Below are 15,000 nucleotides of genomic sequence, written 5' to 3' on the forward strand. Positions count from 1 at the left end.
CAGGTGGTATTCTATAAGTTATTTTTATCCTTACATAGATTTGATTTTTCCCTCACAAATTGACTGCTGTCGAATTTTTTTTTTTTTTACAAAAGTAGCTCCCCTTTCACCCTTAATCCGTTTGTCCACAGAAAATGTCAGATGTCATTATTTGCTTTTGTTAAGTGCGTGTATTCAATTTGGGAAAGGGTTTTTAGTCTAAGTAAACCATCAACGCGTATGTTCCTATTTGTTTCAATTCTAAACCCTAAAGATTCCCCCCCCCCCCCCCCCCCCCCACACTCCACCACCACAACCACCAAAAAAAAAAAAAAGGTTTCTTTTGATCCAATGCGCGATTTTAATGTTGTATATTGAAAAATAAAACCTACATGGGCGAAAAAAAATCTTGTAATAATACTATGACCTGGATTATTAAAGATGAGTTGAGTCGTTATGACGATTTAGAGGTCATTCTGGACGTGTGAAGTAATTTTTTTTCTTGGCTTGAATGGAAGCGAATCTGTTTTATCGTTGAAAGGGGCGAGGATACAAGTTCACCTTCGATTTGAACAAGCAAGTCAATTGCAGAGTATTTCTGCTTGATCGAGTTACACCCGGATACCTAGTGCTTAGTAATTTTCTTACAACCGAGCTGAATGGTTTAAAGAAGAAAACAACAACAACACCAAAATAATATATCAAACGCAGTTTGGTGGTAAAGATTGATTAACCATTAAAGAAATAGTAGGAATATTTTCTTATTCGTCTCTGTCTGGTGAGTTTGTCTGCTCACAATTTGTCTTTGTCTTAGTCTTTTCATGAACAGCAAACCACAATCAAAGAAGTGTTTTCAGTTAGGAATTTTAAAGATGCTGACCCCGTGTTCAAGTAGTATCAAAAGAGGAAAGTCGCTCTAGCGTAATCTATTAATAGCCTTAGTTTATCGCTAGGAAAAGTCCATTAACGTAATATGATAAACACAATCTTGGCTTTGGTCAGTACTGCTACCAATATGACCAGGAGACGTCTCGTGGTCACTCGATCTTATCCGCCATCATAAAAGAAGGGTACTTGGGCTGTTTATAGCCCGGTCGTTTGTTTGTAGTGGTCAAGGAGGCAAAGGTGAAGTGGACACCCGTTTGGTGGTCTTATTGTGTCTCTTTTTTTTTTGGGTCAGATAAATATATATATATATAATATATATATATATATATATATATATATATATAAAGATATAGAGAGAGAGAGAGAGAGAGAGAGAGAGAGAGAGAGAGAGTGGGGTGTCAATAGATAGATAGATAGATAGATAGATAGATAGATAGATAGATAGATAGCTTGATAGATAGATAGATAGATAGATAGATAGATAGATAGATAGATAGATAGATAGATAGATAGATAGATAGATAGATAGCTAGCTAGATAGATAGATAGATAGATAGATAGATAGATAGATAGATAGATAGATAGATAGATAGATAGATATATAGATAGATAGATTCCTGGATGGAATACAATCTGGAGACAGACAGACAGACAGACAGACAGAAAAATGGAGAGAAAGATTGATAGATAGGCAGTTTGAGAGACGATTGGATTATTAATAAGTAAAGAGAGAGAGAGAGAAATAAATGGACAGTTTCTTGTCATGCTTTTGATGCTTGGTTCTCTCTTTGTTTTTGTTCCCGACTAGATGTCAGCTTGTATTCGTATGCCTCCAACCTGTTATGTTTGTGTGTACCTTGATGTGTAAGAAGGAAGGTCGGTTGTTTATCTAGATACGCATCATTACTTGTGATGGACGGTCGGTTGGACAACCTGCTATTCGGTTGTTGTGGTGTATCGCAACTGACCATCAATGAAACGATAATAAACATTGACCGATTGTTATCACAACACATGCCACGTGGAATTAGTCACAATGATAATACTCTGATTACATGGGATGGATCCACATACAAACGTGGACACAAAGTCCATAAACACGAATATGACCTTATAAATTTCAAGTTCAGCTGCTCACGTTTTGGAGAATATTGACGCTTTGAGTTTATCCAAAATGCTCAGATCCGAAAGACAGATATCTATAACTAATTAAAAACACACAAAACGATATTATGTAACATTGAATGTTTATAGTCCGATTGATATAATTTTGTGAGAGCAAATCATAAAAATGGCTGGCTAAAACAGTAACAAAGAGCTGAGTGACGTCAAGTTCGTTCGTTCTATAATATATCACAATAAAACTAACAAAATCTTTTTTTATTTACATTTTACTAATGATAATAAATAGCGCTTTACATTGACACATATCTAGGTAGATATTAATTGAAATAGACAAATACATAACCGGACAAATTGATTATTCTGGAACAAGTGGGGGTTTGAGTTGTGACCTAAGAAATAAATACTCTTTAATTGGCCCTTCCGCGACGGCATCATTAGATACCGTCGCCGAGGCATTCAATTGAAGGCATATAGATAATCCATGAAACAAGATGTCTGATGTCTACTACTGGAATCACCCACGTTGTCCAAAGTTAGCAAATTGGTGGTTAATTGATAATCTTGCCCAAGGAAAAGAAAAACAAAAGTGCCTGGAGTGGGGCTGAACCCGGGACTTTCCGGATCACAGTGCAATGCCCTAAACAATCGGCCACTTCACTGGTAGGGAATTCTACTCTACAGGTAGGGAATTCTACTCTACAGGTAGGGAATTCTACTCTACAGGTAGGGAATTCTACTCTACAGGTAGGGAATTCTACTCTACAGGTAGGGAATTCCAACAATGAGTTTTTAAAAAATGTAACAAGTAATAAACAAAAATGAAAATAACGGATTCAAAAAGAACTAATTCTCCAAACACGACGTTTTGGGCTCAGAACTTTTTCGGCACACAAACCCATTGTCAAAGATTGAGATAAACAAAAATGAAAATAACGGCTTCAAAACAAACAAAAAAAATCCAAACACGGAACGTTTCGGGCTCAAAACCTTTCTTCAGCCATCAACAAAAAAAGAATGAAAACGATGATCGACGGGAGATGGAGGTTTGAGAGTTTTCGACAAGACGAGCGTCATTTTAATCGATCGATAATTTCAAGAATAACTCTTCTGAGCAAAATTTAGAATTTGTGTTTTTGCAGAATGCAGCGGAGCTGAACGGAGGCCGTATATAGATAGAATGAAGTTGACGTCACGCATGTCTTTGTTTTTTGGGTTTTTGTTTTTGTTTTTGTTTTTTTTTTTTTTGGGGGGGGGGGGGGGGGGGGTTCTGCCATCCATTTTTATGAATAATTCTTATTCTCACTAATTCTCACTAAACTGTATAAACCAGACTATAAACGACAAAGATTACACATAGTTTTGTGTGTTGGTCCGTTATATTTCCGGATGGCAATGTTGTGAGTTTCTTAGCCAAGCGCACACTATTGAAACAAACTTTTATCTTTACGTTATTTTGATGTTGTTGTTGTGTAATTGTCATATACATAACGATAGTATTATTCCTATTAAATTTCACAGATATGAATCTTTATGATTTGAAATACGTATCTTTGTCACGCTGGGAGAATGCAACCTGATACCATCTCCCATAAGCCAATTCATTAAACAATATGATAATGTGAATAGGATATTGCGAAGTGGTTGAAAACGGATATTTGGAATTTATTTATTTGTGATTGAATTGATGGTTCCTCCTCCGTGACCTCTTGTTGCTATGCCCGTCAAGCTATTTGACATGGATTGCTTTTTTATCTATTATTTTATAGTATGAGCCTTCAGTTCTTCAATCAACATACAGTGCATACACTTAAATTAAATTAAATTGAGCTTTATATAGCGCAATATCCACTAAATGTGCTCAAAGCGCTTTACAAGGGGTCCCTGGTCAACAACAACATTTACCATGTAGGACGGGACATGACGCCGGTAAGACGATATTACAATTTTTCGGACAAAGACAACGCTGTTAACGACCAGGTACTCATTTTACACCTGAGTACGGTGAGAGAATGTGTGTAAAGAGCCTTTTCCAAGGACTCAACTATGTGCCGAGCGCGAGGCTCGAACCCAGGATCTACCGATCCGAAAGCGAGTGTCATACCACTAGACCACATAGCTATGGCACTTGTTTAAATTACGAAATTTACCTATCGTCTATTTCATTAAAACTAGTCGAATAAAGATTTAAGTTGTTTTATTTTGACTCGAAAATTTAAAATAAAGTATAATTTGGCCCTGAAATCAACCGCTGGCGTGAACCGAAGACCCATAGCCTCCTTGAGTGCTTGCTTATCATCCGGAGTAAACTGCTCACAGATCCTGAGCACCATTCACAAAGTGAATGCAGATGATTGAGAAATAAATGCATCGTGTCGTCAGGTTTATCAGTGTGTCAAAATATTTTTTAAAATACTCACTAATTGAGCCTGGCCTATGTGTGTGTTTGACATGTTGGTACTAAGGGCATCTCAGCCCTTTTCATGCAGGAAATAATAAATAGTCAAGGGGACGAAACGGGGTAATTGGCAGGAAATATTCTGATTGGTTAATGCTTAGTAACGGACGAACCACCATTTATTGTGACGCATTCAAGTCAATTTCACACGTAAAGTGATAATAGCTACTATTCATGTTACTGAGTTTGGTGAATCCGCTGTATTCTTTTATATATAGAAATTTTAGACTCTTCTTCTTCTCCTTCTCCTCCTCCTCCTCCTCCTCCTCCTCCTCCTCCTCCTCCTCCTCCTTCTCCTCCTCCTCCTCCTCCTCCTTCTCCTCCTCCTCCTTCTCCTCCTCCTCCTCCTCTCCTCCTCCTTCTCCTCCTCTCCTCCTTCTCCTCCTCCTCCTCCTCCTCCTCCTCCTCCTCCTCCTCCTCCTCCTCTCCTTCTCCTCCTCCTCCTCCTCCTCCTTCCTCCTCCTCTCCTCCTCCTCCTCCTCCTCCTCCTCTCTCCTCCTCCTCCTCCTCCTCTTCCTCTTCCTCCTCCTCCACTTCTTCTTCTTCTTCTTCCTCTTATTATTATTATTATTATTATTATTATTATTATTATTATTATTATTATTATTATTATTATTATTCTTTTTCTTCTTCTCCCCATCCTCCTCTTCCTTTTCATCCTCCTCCTCCTCCTCCTCTTCTTCTTTTTCTACGTCTTCTTCTTGTTTCTAAGCATGATGTTTCATTCATATTTTGGTTTTCATTACCCTTTAGACCATAGGACAAAGAGAAGAGAAACAAACCTACACCTGTGCATGCTACAACAGGTAGTCAAAGCATTACTACTAAGTTTACAACCAGCTGACATCCAAAATGAGTTCAAATAAATCAAATATCGATAAAAAACCGAAATTGCAGTTTACGCCCCCAAGCATCAGCAAATCTCCAAGCGGATAACCGTGTAATTTTCCCGAAAAAGATGAAAGAGCAACGACCTCAACCAACGCACACCGGTTATAACAAATTGCTCAACGGATGAGATCGATAGAATGTCTTTCCTGTCAATGTTTGGGAAAAGGATTCAATAGTCTGATGTCACGTCCGCCCAGCAACGAGCAGCTTGGTTCTAAACAAAGAAAATCGGTACTTTTTATTCTTCATGCTGGCTAGAACTTTTTCACATGTCAAGTGGTCAGAATGCATAAAAGTCAAAACATGATCAGATTTGAAATGTTTTTCTTCTCTGGATAGACTTTTATGCTCATTGGAGAAGTATTTAATAAGGGCTTCCGCCATTGTTCCAATAGTTGAGAACCAGTTACTAAGTTACTATGCATCATTACGAGGGAAGTGACGTCACGACTGTTGAACCCTATACTAGCCAAAAACACGTCGATTTCCCCTTGAACTTGGCATCTGTATCACAGACTGCCTACATGGACTTGAAAAAAATTCGTAGTTATCAGGAGTTTTAACATATTAGACTCTAGAACTATTTGTACTAATTGCCAATTTGTCATTCATATTTTAAAATATTGCTTTTATCTCCCTTATAGTCTAGCTACGCAACACAACTCTGTTTTCAAGAAGTTTTATTGAATCAAAGATCTTTATATAATTGTCGCTAAGAAGCCAAAAATCCGTAGTTCTGCGAAATTTTTGTAATTGGTGGCATGACTGGTATCAGCATCGAAGTGAGTTCAAATAAATAAACTTTCTATAAAAAGACAAAATGGCAACCTTCACACCCAAGTATCGTCAAAACATCATACGACTGAACGGGTAAGATTGTTGATGCTATGCGTTAGGCGTTAATACTCATAACATCCGCCAGTTGGATAAAAGGTACCAAAACACAAACCATGTGTAACCTTAAACGTTTTTAGTCTGATGGATAGAATTTAGTGAGAACTACTCACACACTGGCTGTATAAAAACAATAATAAATAACTCAGTGACGTCAATAATTTCGTTCCTTCTATAGATAGTATGCAGATGACGTCACTCAGGCCTTTGTTATTGTTTTTGCCATCCGCGTTTGTGAGTTGTTCTCACTAAACTGTATTAACCAGACTATAAAAGTTCATGGGAACACAGAGTTTGTGTGAACACCTTGGCCAAGCGCATTCTATCTATACGAATAGATAGAACGAAGATGACGTCACTTAGGTCTTTGTTATTCGTTTTTTGCCATCCGCGTTTATGAGTACTTCTCATTAAACTGTATTAAGCGGACTATAGAAGTTCATGGTTACACATAGTTTTGTGCATTGGTCCGTTATAATTCCGGGTGGCAATGTTGTGGGCTTCTTAGCCAAGCGCATACTATCTATAGGATAAAGAAGTAACACTTGAATGCCAAACGGTGATAACAAATCGCTCAGCTGGTAAAAGCTGGTAAGATGGAATGCTCCCGTTTTCAATGTTGGGAAATGTAGCTAAATTTTTTTTAAAAAACCCGCATCGATTTGCCATTGAACTTGGCACCTTTATCGGTTTGCCAGCTTGGAATCCAGTCAATAACATCACGTGAATGACCGTCTCATTTCCGTTTCCGGACTGATAAGATCTTCAAGGTGCAGTGAGCGTGGTTTGGTGACTGATTAAATTATAATAAGGCGAAAACACAAAAGAAAAAGAAAACCTTTTAGGTTAATGATGAGACGGAATACATTGATGTTTGATTCAAAATGGGTTGCTGAGGTGTTAAGTTTAGCATCACGAGTTGTGATGATTCTTGTACAACGTGTGAAAATGTGTTGCAACAAAATAATAGTTTTTTTAATTAGAGATACAAGTAAGATTATGATTTTTAAATCTATTTTTAAAGCATATCGATCGATCGTCGATGGATCTTCTTCTTCTTCTTCTTCTTCTTCGTTCCTCTGATGGACATCTATGGCTGCAGTCCGATATCTGCTATGAAGTCTGTGGTCCGCTTTAGTCGATGGATCAAACCTCTGAAGTCTCGATTTTTACGATCGGCGGATCAAAACTCCGAAATCTACTTACGAGATAATTTGCGCACCATGTTACCACCGTTTAGAGACGATTGGTAACGTATATCAAGTTTCTATCTGGAACCATCCGGGCTTAATGTAATGATATGCATGGTGTTTTAATACACTCTTATTGTCAAGGATTGACACGACTCATTCTATTCCTTTCGGATACGATGAGTGTGTGTGATGATGCTTTGGAGTTTGGGTGAATCTGTCATTAAAACGCTTGTCTCAACAACAAATTGATAACTGAGACGACATCTCTGTCGTACTGTAAAAGTAAAAAGACACGTATTTAAAATTTTGGCCTGGAAACTCGTCCTTCAAATATCGATCGATTAAAATGACCCTTGCCTTGTTAAAACTCTCCTTTCCTTGTTTGCGAGAAAAGAAACTTTCGTACCAATTGGAACACCTTAGTCACATGTCGAACGCTCTTTTTCGTCTTTTTCCAAGATTTTTCTACAACAGACAGTAAGACCTACAAGATTTCTCTGTCGTCAGTCCGATATTTAGTAATTCATTTAATTTATGTCTTTATTGCTTTTGTTTTGTTTTTGTTGTTGTTGTTGTTGACTGAAGAAGGGTTTTGAGCCCGAAACGTTCCGTGTTTGTTTGTTGTTGTTTTTTTGTTTTTTTTTTTTGTTGTTGTTGTTTTTTTTTTTTTTTTGGGGGGGGGGGGGGGGGCTGTTATATTCATTTTTAATTTATTACTTTTTCAGTCCACAGCTTCTAGCAGCTTAGAATTGCGTTTTCTTTTTCTGCCTGGAATATAATGTTTTCCGTTGTAGTTGATTGAGTAATTTAAGATTTAAATAATACAGAGGTAGCTTATAGTTGTTATTATGTTTATATGGGCACTTACGGGGATTCATAGCGATAGTAAGAAAGGGGAGGGGGGGGGAAGAGAGAGAGAGAGAGAGAGAGAGAGAGAGAGAGAGAAGAGAAGAGAAGAAAGAGAGAGTTAGAGAGAGAGAGAGAGAGGGGAAGAGAGAGAGAGAGAGAGAGAGAGAGAGAGAGAGAGAGAGAGAGAGGGGGGGGGTACACCAAGTCTGAAAGCATACAAAACTTTAAAATGGAAGTGTTGCACTTCGATCTCATAAATAGATAATAAAAATATAGATAGAATGCTCTTGGCCAAGGAGTTCACAACATTGCCATCCGGAAGTATAACGGACCAACACACAAACTCTGTGTAACCATGAACTTTTATAGTCTGGTTAATACAGTTTTGTGAGAACAACTCACAAACGCGGATGGCAAAAACAATAACAAAGGCCCGAGTGACGTCATCTGCATACTATCTATACGTGAAACTAAACCAACAATCAACTAAGTATAACGGTTCTTTTCTCCTTATTCTTCGCCAAATTTGCCAAGTGCTAATGAGAAAAGGTGATAATGACTTTCGGGATTTGGGACCAGTTATATAGATAGATAATTAGGACTGGGGGGAACTGTAACCTTGACCTTGGCGAGTTGACCGTTCAGCTAGAAAATAGAAATTACCGTAGTTGCGTATAATTATGCATGAGTACTTTCCAATGTCTTTGGGGACTAAATTGGTAGTTTTACGATTGGTAGGCCGTCACATAAGCCCTTCACTGGTCTCATATGTCTCCTTATTATTTCACTCAAAGCCCATTAAATCCAGTAATTGAGTAAATTTTCCTTTCAGTGTCCGTTTGAGCGGATGTATGAACGGGTCAATGACCCGTAGGGTGATAACTTAAAGTAATTTTAGGCATTAGCTTTGTGGCCTTGGAAAAAACCTTAGCTTCCACTTGATCGGTGTTGTGCTCTTGTGCTAAAACAATTATTTAAAATAATAAAATTCCCTTTATTCATCCCCAAGGGGAAATTTGTCTTTTGGGTCTATTCCTTAGGAAGACTGGAATAACCCAGGCGTCAGCCGCAGTGCAGCGCCGCAAAGTGAGCTAGTGCGAGTCGACTTGCTCAAGGCCACACAACGAGGCGGAGAGTCGAACTCGGTACCTTTTGGGTACGAAGCAAAGACCGTGCAGCCGAGCCACGCTTTTCACCAGTAGATCACCCAGTTCGATTCCCGCTGAGGGTGGCGCAGAGTTGAGACCTTGGAAAAGACTTTTTACTCGCATTCTCTCATCTCACTCAGCTGTAAAATGAGTAGGTTCATATCAGCTTTGTTAAATAAAAAAAAAGTTGAATATCGCTTTATCGTCGTCTTGTCTCGCCCTTCATGTTAAGTATTGCTGTTGGTCGAGGACCCCTGCTTATAAAGTATTTTTAGCACATTTTGTGTATATAGCCTTTATAAAAAAGCGCAACCCAACCTCAAACTCCAGAATATATTAATACTGTTACACCGAGAGAGTTTATTACCTTAAAGATCTGAACAAGTGTGTATAAAAAGTGATAGACAAAACAAGAGTGAAAAGTACAAGAAAAAATAAACATCCAAAAAAAATCAGTCGAGTCAACTGATTTTTTGGGATTTTTTGTTGTTGTAGTTTTCTTTCTTGCTTTGTCTGGCACTTTTCTTACACACACACTTTTTCAATTCTTTATCTTACACCAGTGCCTGCTCCTTAATATCATAATTTTTTATTACCTTAACTTCCCAAATGTTTGCCATTAACAAAAGTGCCTACTCTTCTGAGTTTTCTGGATTCACTTATAATTTATGTGACCCCTCGCCTCAAAACGGTATTAAGTCGTGATGATAAAGATGCTGGAAATTAAATTTGTAGCCAGAAATATCAGACTTGCGTTGAGTTTATAAACTTTATCGATGAGAATGAATATCATATTTCAGGTTGCTAATTTCCAATCATTCATTTTTTTTTTTTGTCCAGTTTAAAATTAATTTGACTTTTTAGCATCTGGTTCATCCCAACATAATACCGTTTTGAGACGTTGGGTCACACATTTGGAGGTGAACCATCGTATCGTCTTAATCGTCTCTATGTTACATGTTTGTGCAGAAAAGACGAGTCAATAGCATAATTGCCGGATCGTTGAACTATTGGCTTCATTCTTTTTTTTTTTTGCTTTTAGGTAATATAAAAGTTGCTGCTAGAAGCTCGAAGAAATAAATAAAAATGTGAAATTAATGTAAGCTTCAAATTAATAAACGAAAACAGATCATGTGGACGTTTCGGGTTTCCCCTCTATTAACAAAACAGGATGAATGAAACACTACAGTCTGTAGTGCTTTGTTGATAGAGGGGGAAACCCGAAACGTCCACAAAATGTTTTCGTTTATTAGAATGAAGCTTACATTCAATTTAACATTGTTATTTATTAGCTTTTAGGTAGGCAATCGTTATGCACTTTTACCCTCTTCATTTTTACATTCTCTTAACCCTGGAGGACACAAGGCCGATTTCACTCCAATTTTTTAATACAACTTTTTCAGAATATGACAGTTGTTTCTATTGCTTTCTGCAAGAGATAAGTAACTGTAAGGCTTGTCTGTTTTCTCCAGAAGCTAGACTACCATGGCCGTTACTAATCTCCTACTCTGAAAGCGATGTAAAATGACAGATATATCATGACAAAATTGATGCAATGAGTGAATTTAAAATCGGCCATGTTTTCTCCAGAAGCTAGACTCTCATGGCAGATACTAATCTCTTACTGAAAGCGATGTAAAACGACAGTTATATCATGACAAAATTGATGCAATGAGTGAATTTAAAATCGGCCATGACAGCTGTTGGGTTAAATCTACAAGAACGTTTCCAGCTGTACTATCCCAAAAACGCCCTCAACTTCCCAATAATGACTCTAGCTTACGCAGAGCTGCCTACTTGAAATTTCAAAAATTCGTAGTTTCCAAAGAAAAATTCACTTTAAATAGCTTTAGAAATATACAATTGTCTCTCAGCACGATCCAAAAATGCTCCAAAGTCCTGAATATAGTTTCTTATGAACTAAACATTCCTTTTCAACAAGATTTATTGACTCAAAGAGACTTATGCAGCTCTGTAGTAGCTGGAGTCAAAAATTCGTATTTCTACTCATTTTTCGTAGTAATCGGGAGGTCTGGCTTCCGACAGGGGTTGCCAGATTATTTTTTCATATACTGCCAACAAGTCGTAGAAAAATACCAAGTACGGTCTGAATAAATGCCAAGTGTTTTAGACATTACTTTATCTACTTGAATGAACAAAAATTTAGAAAAAAATGGTCTTACTTTTTTTAAAATCACACAATCTATCATGAAAATTTCAGCCTCTTTTTCCAGTAGATAAGAGATTTTTTCAAATGAATGTATTATGCTATACATTAAATCGACAGAATTAAGTGATTATTAATAATATTTAATGACAACAAAACGACAAAATGTCAAGCCAAATATTTTATCAGTCTATAAAAAATGCCTTATTTTTAGAACTTTTCTTTTAACACGCTAAACTGGCACCCCGGAAGTTGCGTATGGGTGTAAGGGTTACTGACAGTGATAATGGGTGATGGCACTTTTGGCACAACATGCATGGAGGACGCGATGCTGTAGACTTATCTTGAACAGTCGCTTTTCTCTTCTGGGTCACGAAATGACAATGATGATGATAATATTGAGAATAATAATAATGATGATGACGACGATGATGATGATGATGATGATGATGATGATGATGATATGTTAAATATGATGGTGATGATGATGATGATGGTGATGATGATGATGTTAAATATGATGATGATGATGATGATGATGATGATGATGATGATGATGATGATGATGATGGTGATGATGATGATGATGATAATATTGAGAATAATAATAATGATGATGATGATCATCATCATCATCATCATCATGATCATGATCATGATCATCATCATCATCATCATTATCATCATCATCATCATCATCATCATCATCATCATCATCATCATCATCATCATATTTAACATCATCATCATCATCATCATCATCATCATCATCATCATCATCATCATCATCATCACCATCATCATCATCATCATCATCATATTTAACATCATCATCATCATCATCATCATCATCATCATCATCATCATCATCATCATCATCATCATCACCATCCGTGAGAAGTCCCATGTTTGAGAGTTTTTGACAAGATGATGGTCGTTTTAATCGATTGCTATTTGAAGTACGAGTTGTCTGGCCACAATCGTAAATGCATTTTTAAACGTCTGATTACGGCAATATAAATATAGAGAGTATGAAGTTGACGCCACGCAGGTCTTTGTTATTGCTTTTTACAATGTTCATGAGTAATTCTCACTGTATTTACCAAGAATAAACATTCAAGGTTACACATAGTTTTGTGTGGTGGTCCGTTATACTTCCGGATGGCAATGGTGTGAGCTTCTTAGCCAAGCGCATACTACTATCTATAGATAGTTCGAAGATGACGTCACTCAGGTCTTTGTTGGTGTTTTTTGTCATCCGCGTTTATGAGTAATGCTCACTGAACTGTATTAACCCGACTATAAACGTTCATGGATACACACAGTTTTGTGTATTGGTCCGTTATACTTCCGGATGGCAATGTTATGATCTTCTTAGCCAAGCGCATACTATCTATGGGTAGTGTGCCCTGGCTCGGAAGCTCACAACATTGTCATCCGGAAATATAGATAGTATGCTCTGGCTAAGAAGCTCACAACATTGCCATCCGGAAGTACAACGGACCACCACACAAAACTCTGTGTAACCATGAACTTTTATAGTCTGGATAATACAGTTTAGTGAGAACAACTCACAAACGCGGATGGCAAAAACAATAACAAAGGCCTGAGTGACGTCATCTGCATACTATCTATAACGGACAAACACACAAAACTATGTGTAAGTAAAAGAATGAGAGTTGAAGCTACACACTCAGATCGATCGTTCGTGATTGCACACAATAGAAAACCCTTGTACCCAGACAGAAATATTCAACGTTATGAAGCGTCGGAAGTGTGTATCGATTAGTGTTCAAATCAATCGGCATGTGTTGTGTCTATTTTTAGCCGCGGCTTTGTCTCAACTCTTGTCTCAAATTTAAAATCGCCTCGTCGCCATTCATTCTTTCTTTTATCCGCATCTTCACGACCTAGCGAGCGTCGCACGAACTTCTTCATCCTAGACTTTTGTCTGGGATTGATATTTTGTTATTGTATTTTTTTTTTAAAATAATTCTTAAATAATATTCACGACACATTATGATATTGAGATTTTTTTTAAAATGAGCTTTTATATAGCGTGTTATCCACTACACGTGCTCAAAGCGCTTTACAAGACGCATAGGAAAAAGCTCTTTGCTCACATTCTCTCACCGTGCTCAATTGTAAAATAAATACCTGGCCGTTAACAGCGTTGTCTCAATCGGAAAAAAATGGTAATATGGCCGAAGAGGCTTCATGTCTCAGCTGTTGGTCAGGGACCCTTTGTAAAGCGCTTTGAGCACTTTTAGTGGATATTGCACTAATAATATTAAAACTTTTTTGTTTTCATATTTGCAGGTCTGATAACCGAAAAAAAGCATGGGCTTGATTTAACATTGTTGGAATTGACAATATAATTTGACGTTGGTTGACTTGTATTTCCATTGCGACAATGAGCCCATAACAATTTGAATTCCGCCACGACATCATAAGATAGCGTCGCCTTGGCATTCCACGAAGGAATATAGAGAAAATGTATCAAACAAGATGTCTGATGTCAACAGGAATCACCCATGTTGTCCAAGTGAGCAAATTGAGGGTTAATAAAATACGAAAGTGCCTGAAGCGGGGCTCGAACTCGGGACCTTCTGGGTCACAGTGCAATGCCGTAACCATTCGGCCACTTCGCCCCCCCCCCCCCCCCCCCTCACTCATCCCCTCGTTATTAGGTTATCAGACCTGCAAATAAGAACTTGCCTTTATCTTTTACTGCGGTCTACATGTCATTCCAATATAGGGAATGAGATTAGCGGAAGAGTAGCGTCCCTTGATTGGACGTCACCGGCGGAAATGTTATTAGAGAGAGAACGTCATGTTGGTTGTGCGCATGCGTCTCTCGTCCTCGCTTCCGGGGAAAGCGGCATGAGACACTTCACCGAAAGCGAGGACGAGAGATACGCATGCGCAAACCCATTTTGACGTTCTCTCTGTAAGGGACGCTACTCTTCCGCTAATCTCATTCCCTATTGTTTCCATTAATCGTTCGCACAAGTTTTAAGGGTGATCTTTGATCTTGTTGATTGCTTTCTGGACATGAGAGGGAGTTGAAAATGTGTATACAATTTAAATGAAACTTTACAAATTGTCATTCGGGGGGGGGGGGGGGGGGGGGGTATAATTCATTGAATTCATCGTGACCTTTTGGGATTACGGAGGGGATGAGGCATTGCTTGACATAACAGTTCGAATGTGGCCGTTTTGGGAGATGCAGTTCATTTCTATTCCTGTTCTATGATGTATTATATAAGCGGCATTATAATCTGCAAGCAGAAAGTGTATCGATTTTTAAATATCGTTTTACTTTCTTTCTTTTTTTTTTTTTTTTTGTATGTTTTATGTTTTTGTTTGTTTTTTATTGTTGTTTTTTGTTGTTGTTGTTTTTTTGTTTGT

At 37.8% G+C, this 15,000-nt stretch overlaps 1 protein-coding gene across 1 annotated transcript in view; it reads left to right on the forward strand.

Annotated features, from left to right (window-relative positions):
* Nucleotides 1-15,000, forward strand: part of LOC144966330 (uncharacterized) — a 165,680-nt gene that overhangs the window by 58,773 nt on the left and 91,907 nt on the right. The gene's annotated exons all lie outside the window — the stretch shown is intronic.

Source organism: Berghia stephanieae, chromosome 1 (genome assembly GCF_034508935.2).
Source record: "Berghia stephanieae isolate SIO BIC M18660-M18661 chromosome 1, UCSD_Bste_1.3, whole genome shotgun sequence".
In the NCBI taxonomy this organism is placed as follows: Eukaryota; Metazoa; Mollusca; class Gastropoda; order Nudibranchia; family Aeolidiidae; genus Berghia; species Berghia stephanieae.